This window comes from Brienomyrus brachyistius, unplaced genomic scaffold, assembly GCF_023856365.1.
Source record: "Brienomyrus brachyistius isolate T26 unplaced genomic scaffold, BBRACH_0.4 scaffold187, whole genome shotgun sequence".
In the NCBI taxonomy this organism is placed as follows: domain Eukaryota; kingdom Metazoa; phylum Chordata; class Actinopteri; order Osteoglossiformes; family Mormyridae; genus Brienomyrus; species Brienomyrus brachyistius.
Genome location: NW_026042462.1, coordinates 93,366 through 101,706, shown reverse-complemented (window position 1 = coordinate 101,706; position 8,341 = coordinate 93,366).

Sequence of the window (8,341 nt, the reverse complement as noted above, 5' to 3'; positions counted from 1 at the left end):
GTTTGCCGACATCACTCCTATACGTCCAATGATGACATTCACACCGTCTCCAGGGTGATGTTCCCTGACTCGCAGGGTCACTTGTGGTAAAGATAAAACCGCTTTTCTTGCGCGATTTGGACTCGCTCCATATATTAAAAGGGAGCTTCGTTGTCATGTTTGACGTAAGTATGAACAGGACCATCAAAAGAAAACAACTGGATGTGCATGTCAGGTATTGGGTGAATTATGAGAATGGCTCTCGAGTGCAGTCCTGGTTCTGGGATCACAGTACATGAGCCACTCCACCGCTGAAGACTTACTGGAGAAGTTTAAGGTAAGCCATTCAATAACATTTAAACTCATTAACGAACCCATGATTTTTAAATATCCATGGTTTATCTTTACATGTGTTTAAATGGGAGAACCATATTTATTGGTAAGCATATTTTAAAGATTTTATTGCTGCTTCATGGCTTTTGCTGCAAAAAAAATAGTTCATTGAGGAAATAGAATGTTTAAGTGTTGTGTAGCAACATGTACAGCTGTTGTACAGGCAAAAACTCTGGCTCAGTCCAAAGGAGGTGGATATAGGAATGGCTGTCATCAAGGTGGGACTTCTGTGAATTCACTGGTATCTTTACATACAAATGTATCAAACAATTGTGAAGTAAAAAATATGTGAATAACATGGAGTTTGAGCTGGTTTGATATGTACAGCTGAGGTAGTGTTAACCTTGGGCTGAGTGTGCAGAAAGATTCTGGAAATTTGACAAACCATCTTTTTGTCAGAGACAGTCAGGAGCCAAAGGCAGTGGAAGTGACCTTGGTGTCCTTCAGATTAAAAAAAATTGCCAGATTGTGCTCTCAAAAATGTGCAAAAAGGCCTTGGATAAATGCCCTCTGAAGTACTCGATTGTACATGAGATGACGTGCTTGGACCCAAACAAAATGCACACCAGCCAGATAACTGTCATGCCCGGCTCGTCCGCTCCTCGTGTGTGCCACGCCCCCTAATTACCCACGTGTGATTTCCTGATCCTGCCCAGTCGTGTCTTGTTTCCTGCTGCCTTGTTCTGTGTATTTAAGTCCTGGTCTCCCCAGTTTGCTTTGTCTGTCATTAATGTCTGATGTTCGTAAGCGTGAGCTGTTTCCCGGTCCCTGTCCTCGTATTAAACTCCCGTTTGCCCCGTATTCCTGCTTCCTGCTTGCCTGCTTGCCCGCACGATCGCCGCTTCACCCGTACCCGATCGTGACAGAATGACAGACCACAAAAGGAAAGGCCCCCGGAGAAGGAGGAGAGGACCGGAGGAGACGATCCGCCTGGGAGCCTGTTCGCTCTCCCGGCTATGGATCACTTCGGAGGAGAATGAGAGGGAAGTACCCGCTCTACCTCCAGCCCGGAAGCTGACCACACACTACCCCGATCCCGTGTGGAAGTACTGGCTCTCCAGTGAGGATGAGGACGAGGAGCCCTTCCTCTACCCTTACCCGGAGCCGATCCTTTCACCGCCTGTTTTTCAGGACATCGCACCACCTCTCGCCGCCGCTGGGCGCCGGAGAAGGAGGAGGAGACCGGCGATTGCCTGTCCCGAGGAGCTCCCTCCGTTAACGCCCACGGACACACAGCTCTCTCCCCCTGCAGTAACCACCCCGGAGGCGCTGCCCGCGCCTCACTTAGGGAAGCCGGTGAACTGCGCCTCCCAGTTCTTTGCCCTCCAGGGGTTGTTCTGGAGGATCTGGGGGGAACTGGTCCCTCCAGTAAGTCCGGAGGTAGCGGGGCTAGCGGAGCGACTCCAGAGGAGCTTTGCAGCATTTACTCCCGCTTCCGACCCCGAGGAGCTGGTGAGTATGGCAGAGGACGTGCGGCAGCTCTTACTGCTCCAGAGGGCTGCAGTCCCCGCTCCCGTGCAGCCGCCATTGCCGGCGGACCCCGCTCCCGTGCAGCCGCCATTGCCGGCGGACCCCGCTCCCGTGCAGCCGCCATTGCCGGCGGACCCCGCTCCCGTGCAGCCGCCATTGCCGGCGGACCCCGCTCCCGTGCAGCCGCCGCCGCCTGCGCAGCCGCCTTCGCTGCCCCCACTGCAGCCACCTGCAGCTCCAGGGCAGGCGCCCCCACTGCAGCCACCTGCAGCTTCAGGGCAGGCGCCCCCACTGCAGCCACCTGCAGCTTCAGGGCAGGCGCCCCCACTGCAGCCACCTGCAGCTCCAGGGCAGGCGCCCCCACTGCAGCCACCTGCAGCTCCAGGGCAGGCGCCCCCACTGCAGCCAGCTCCTGTTCCTGACCGCGTTCCTGTTCCTGACCGCGTTCCAGTTCCTGACCGCGCTCCAGTTCCTGCAGAGGCGCCCCCTCTGCAGCCGCCTGCTGCAGCTCCCGGGCAGGCGCCCCCTCTACAGCCGCCTGCTGCAGCTCCCGGGCAGGCGCCCCCTCTGCAGCCGCCTGCTGCAGCTCCCGGGCAGGCGCCCCCTCTGCAGCCGCCTGCTGCAGCTCCCGGGCAGGCGCCCCCTCTGCAGCCAGCTCCTGTTCCTGACCGCGCTCCAGTTCCTGACCGCGCTCCAGTTCCTGCAGAGGCGCCCCCTCTGCAGCCGCCTGCTGCAGCTCCCGGGCCGGCGCCCCCACTGCAGCCACCTCCAGTTCCTGACCGTGCTGCAGCTCCCGGGCAGGCGCCCCCACTGCAGCCACCTCCAGTTCCTGACCGCGCTCCAGTTCCTGACCGCGCTCCAGTTCCTGACCGCGCTCCAGTTCCTGACCGCGCTCCAGTTCCTGCAGAGGCGCCCCCTCTGCAGCCGCCTGCTGCAGCTCCAGGGCAGGCGCCCCCTCTGCAGCCGCCTGCTGCAGCTCCAGGGCAGGCGCCCCCACTGCAGCCGCCTGCTGCAGCTCCAGGGCAGGCGCCCCCTGACCGCGCTCCAAGTCCTGACCGCGCTCCAGCGGCTCCCGGGCCAGCTGACCGCGCTCCAGTCCCTGACCGCGCTCCAGTCCCTGACCGCGCTCCAGAGGCGCCCCCTCCGCCTGCAGCAGCTCCAGCTCCTGTCCCTTCTCCTCCAGTGACTTTGTCTCTCTCACCCCGGCGAATTCGACCCCGACCTGGGGTCTGTGTCCCGTAAAGGGAGGGGACACAGACGCAGGGCTGGGGTCCCGCCCGCCCTGCCCCCTGGCTCGCCCTGCCTCGCCTGCGCTGGGGCTCGGTTGGCGCCTGCGGGTCCCTCTCCGGTGCCTCGTCGCCCTGCCTCGCTCCCCTCTCCGGGTCCTGGTCGGTCGCCTGCGGGGCCCCTACCTCCGGCCCTCCCCCGGACATCGCCGCCTGCTGCGGCTCCCCCCTCCTCCGTGCCTTCGCCCTGGCCCCTTCCAGCTCCCTCGTCCCCTTCCCTGGTGCTCCCTCCTGCTCCCTCCCTGGCCCCTCCGCGGGTCCCTCGCCCTGTCTCCTCTGCCCCTTCTCGGTCCCCTCCGGCTCCGGCCTCCCGGCCGCCTGCGGCCCCTCCGGCTGCCGCCCGTCGCCCGCTGGGGCTCCCACGGGCTCCCCTTTGTTCCCCCGCCTTCTCTCCCTTCTCTCCTGCCCTGGTCCCTCCTTTGTTTGCTCCTCCTCCTGTCTTTCCTCCTTTCTCCATTCCTGGTTTCCCGTCGTTCCCTCCCGTCACTCCCGCTCCTTGTGTTCCGCCTGTTCCCTCTGTTTCTCCCTTCCTGATCTGTCTGTCTGCCTTCCCATCCCTTTGTCAGCTCTTGTCGCACGTCTTGTCCCTGGCTTTGTTTTGTGCTTCGGTCCTGTTTCCCGTCGTGCGTTAATTCTGTTCTTGTTTTCCAGGTCCTGTTCTGCCTCGTCCCGTCCGTCGCCCCCTTCCTTGGCGCGCCCGGTGTAGCGCGCCTTTGGGGGGGGGTTCTGTCATGCCCGGCTCGTCCGCTCCTCGTGTGTGCCACGCCCCCTAATTACCCACGTGTGATTTCCTGATCCTGCCCAGTCGTGTCTTGTTTCCTGCTGCCTTGTTCTGTGTATTTAAGTCCTGGTCTCCCCAGTTTGCTTTGTCTGTCATTAATGTCTGATGTTCGTAAGCGTGAGCTGTTTCCCGGTCCCTGTCCTCGTATTAAACTCCCGTTTGCCCCGTATTCCTGCTTCCTGCTTGCCTGCTTGCCCGCACGATCGCCGCTTCACCCGTACCCGATCGTGACAATAACTGCCAGCAGAAAAGGAGAAATCTCATGCAGAAGTTTGCGCAGGAGAATCGGTTGGCAGGCAGGATATCTGCTGGTAAATCATAGGATAAGAATAGGATAGTTCAGAATATTATTTTTAAATTATGCTTTTCTTTTTTCACATCTAACTGAATCAGGGACGGATTACAAACCGGGTTAGCGGGGCCGCTGCCCAGGGGCCCTTGGGGTGCAGGGGGCCCGTGGGCCCCAAGCCCAAAACAATTTGCAACGCTTATCAGCAATGTATTTTCGTTTGTCTATTTTAGAGGGCCTACATTCTTTGATCCTCTGCCTACAAGGTCCCCTGACCCTATAGGGAGGGTGTTTGGCTGCCAAGGGCCCTTGACTTGTGGTGGTTGTGGTGGTGGTGCAGGTGGTGGTGGTGGGGGGGGGCCTCGCGAACGTTTTACCCAGGGGCCCACACAACCCATAATCCGTCCCTGAACTGAATAGTGTTAACACGTAGATTTTAGCAGTATTTAGAAGACCGACTCTTGGTGTTTGAAAAGAAGCATCAGCCCAGTTATATTTTCTTTGATGAGCCTAGAGATATCTCAAGATTAAATTAAAATGATTGCACATTTATGGTATCATAGGAAAATTGGGTTATAAATCACTTTCCTATTCTACATGTGATTCTGTGTATTGACATTGTTGATCTGCATCTAATCTACTGTAATTAATGTAATTACAGGTGATGCAATATCCCAGCAGTCTGATAATCACCTGCACAATGAGGCAAAAGGCTTGGATTTTATATCCTTCATTCCTTCAGCACCATCCAAAGTTGATGTCTTTTTACATCAAAAAGTTAGTGGGCCTTATCCTGACCTCTGGATGTTCTGCAAGAACTTGCTGCTGCTGTCCTATGGGCAAGCCGAAGTGGAACGAATAGAGGTGGAGACCTGCAACTTATCAGAGGAAACAGTTGTTGCACAGAGGCTTATATGCGACCATGTCAGAGTGTGTGGGGGAGCAACCAAAGCGCCTCTGACCAAAGGTGAAAGATGAGCGAAAAGCAAAAAAGAAAACTTGAGGAACTCAAGAGGAAGAGAGTCTCACTGGAAAGTGTATGTGAGAGTTTACAAAAGGATGCTGAGCACATGGCAGAGGAAGCAGAGAGTGCTGCTGGAACCAAAAGGGCAACATTACTTACCAAGTCCAATACTCTGAGCCGACGAGCGAAGGAGGAGAAAGAGCAGTTGGTGGTCTTAAATGCAGATACTGAAGAATAGGCTACTGAACTGTGACTCCTAACACATCAAGAGTGAATCGGTGGAAACAAAAATATTTAGGTTCTTTGCATTTTTGGAGTATTTTACTTTCTGTGCCTGTTTGTACATTGTTCACAGCCATAATACTTTATAATTACAAGGTAGTTTTATGTTAGAGCTCTTGCTCCAATAAATATGTGCCTTGTAATTAACTAAATTCTAGGCTATTCAGTTTTTTTTGCCCTCGTGATGGTCGTGGGTTGTGAAAAAAGCCTTCTTCTTAGGGGTACCGCTGGGGCCAGCCGGGCGTATGTCGTGGCTTCAGTGAGTACTTATGTTTGTCATGCTGCCTGTGTACTTTATAGCGGCACAACATATTTCTGCAAATTGCATGCGTCAAATTGTCTGTCTCTCTTAAAAAATATGAAGTGTCACCAAAATTTTAAACGGGGAATCAATCTCAATGAAAAATATTCGTCAAGTAACGTTCCTAAAATAATATAGACATACTAATAATTATATATTAATAAATCGGATGAACGATGCATCCCAAATTGTATCCGCTGCGCACTTCTTAATCAGGGCAATCGCATCGTGGAGGTTTCTGCAGACGCCCAAAAAGACTTACTTAAGAAAACTGTTGCATGATAATTTGTACCATTTTCAAGGGTGGGGGGCGTGCAGTAGATGCCCCCTTTATTTTTGTGCTTCTGCCGTTCAAACCGAGCAGCACTGAGTTTGTCATGGCACCTGACGCCAAATCTACTGCTTAGCTGCTACAGACAGAACTATCTTCAAATCACCACTAGGGGGTGTCAATGCTGCAGCTTCGTTCTATGGTTGATCTTTTTCAAAGACAGTTTTTTTTCTCTCTCTCCACATAATCAACTTAACTGATTAGCGTGCTTTCATAGTAATGGTTTTTAATCCGTGTTAATCTTCTGAACAATGACTAGTAAAGGTTCTATGAGGTTGTCCTACTTACTATGGATTTTAAGTTTTTTATCAAGGTGTTAAAACGTACCACAGTTGCCAGTCCTGTGTTTTATGTCTAGCAATTTGTACAGTTTCTTCAGTATAAACACATGCCATGATCTGTGAGAATCTCCTCCAGAACTCTGCATTTCCTCAAGATCTTTTTGTAATATTGCATCATGGCACTGCTCAGAACAACACAGATGGTGCATAACAACACAAGGGAGTACAAGACAACATGGTGCAGAAACAGTGCGATACAAAGCAGGACAAAACTGGATGATACGTGGTCAGTGGTGGATAAAGTGCAGTAACAGCTGTACAGTGCAGCTGCCGTGGAAATGACTGTTACAGGGGATGCAAAAGCTGCAGGTTTGAATTGTTTGGCGAATGAAGCTGTTCATGAATCTGCTAGTCAGTGTTTGTGGATGGTGGTCAGAGTCCTGGATTATAGACTGAACCTTGTTACTGTGGCAGTTAAAGTACAGCTGGTCAATGGAGGGCAGTTCAGTGCGAATGATGTTCTTAACAGACTTCGCAATGTACTGCCTTCCTGTCATGTGGCTCCACCATACCATAGTACTACTGTAAGAACTAGGGATGTAACGATACATTCAACTCACCATTTGATACGATTCACGATTCTGAGTTCAATTTTCTCATTTTTTGCAGAATGAGCTGCAGACAAATATATTCAAAAATATTCTTATATTTATCTTTCTGAACTGTTGACACTGTTGTGAACAGTGCAACTGAATTTGAATAAAATACTGTTGAAAAAAATCCCAAATCAAAATAAGTAAATAAAAAAAAATAAATCAAATAAATAAGCTAAGGTTTGCATGTGCAGCTTTTTAGCGTGCTTTGCCCTTTTAATAATCTTCACTCAGCTCACGGTGGTGCCAGTGGACCTGTTTGTGTATGTTATCAGTCTATTACAATGTTTGCATGCAGTTTATGTCTTGTCTGTGCTTTTCTCGCTGTTTCCTCCTCGTTTGTGATTACCGGAAAGCTAATATGCTGCCACACCGCCAATTGAAGATCGGGCAGTGCGTCCATCCATCCATTTTCTGAAACCACTTAATCCCAACTGGGATCGCGGGGGAGACCGGAGCCTATCCCGGGAACAAGGGGCGCAGACAGGAACCAAGCCCAGGCAGTCACCTACACACCGCAGGTCGCACACACTCACACAACTACAGGGCCAATTTAGACTCACCAGTCAACCTATCCTGCATGCTTTTGGACCGTGGGAGGAACCTGGAGTCCCCGGCGAAAACGGGGAGAGCATGCGAACTCCACACAGAAAGGGCCCTGGACCGAAGCCAGCACTAACCACTGTGCCGTCCTCAGTTTCAAATTCATTCATCATCTCGCGTTCGCTCAAAACCAAAAACTTCGGTCGACGTGATACGCAGTGACATCTGACGTCAAACTCACATTGTGAAATCAAATGTAATATTACACCAGTTTTTCTGTTAAAGTACTGTGAAGTACTCCTACAATAGTGATTCATTTTCCACATCAGCCGGTTTAAATCTTCATGCATTTGCACCGATTTTTAACTGATTTGTGATTCATCATTACATGCCAGGGCCAGCAGCTCTGCATGGCTCGACCCTCATAAACATTCTCCACACATGCTGTTCAGGCAGTGGCCACAGAAATTCCCCCAGTGAACTTTATGCTTTCTGTCGGAGAGTATGCTGTGTTCTGGCCTTAAACCCTGCATACTACTTTGCAGACTTTGATCCTCTTAACAACAATTGGCATTTCTGGTGGCTGAATATCCATCCATCCGTCATCCAACTGCATGCTTAAAAGCTGTGAATAATAGTAATAATTCTTAAAATTGCAACTATCTAGAATTTCAGCCTAGTTACTCAGCTAAATTACTATTTAAACCTAGAATAATTTCTATAAGGGGCGGCATGGTGGTGCAGTGGTTAGCACTGTCGCCTCACACCTCTGGGACCCGGGTTCGTGT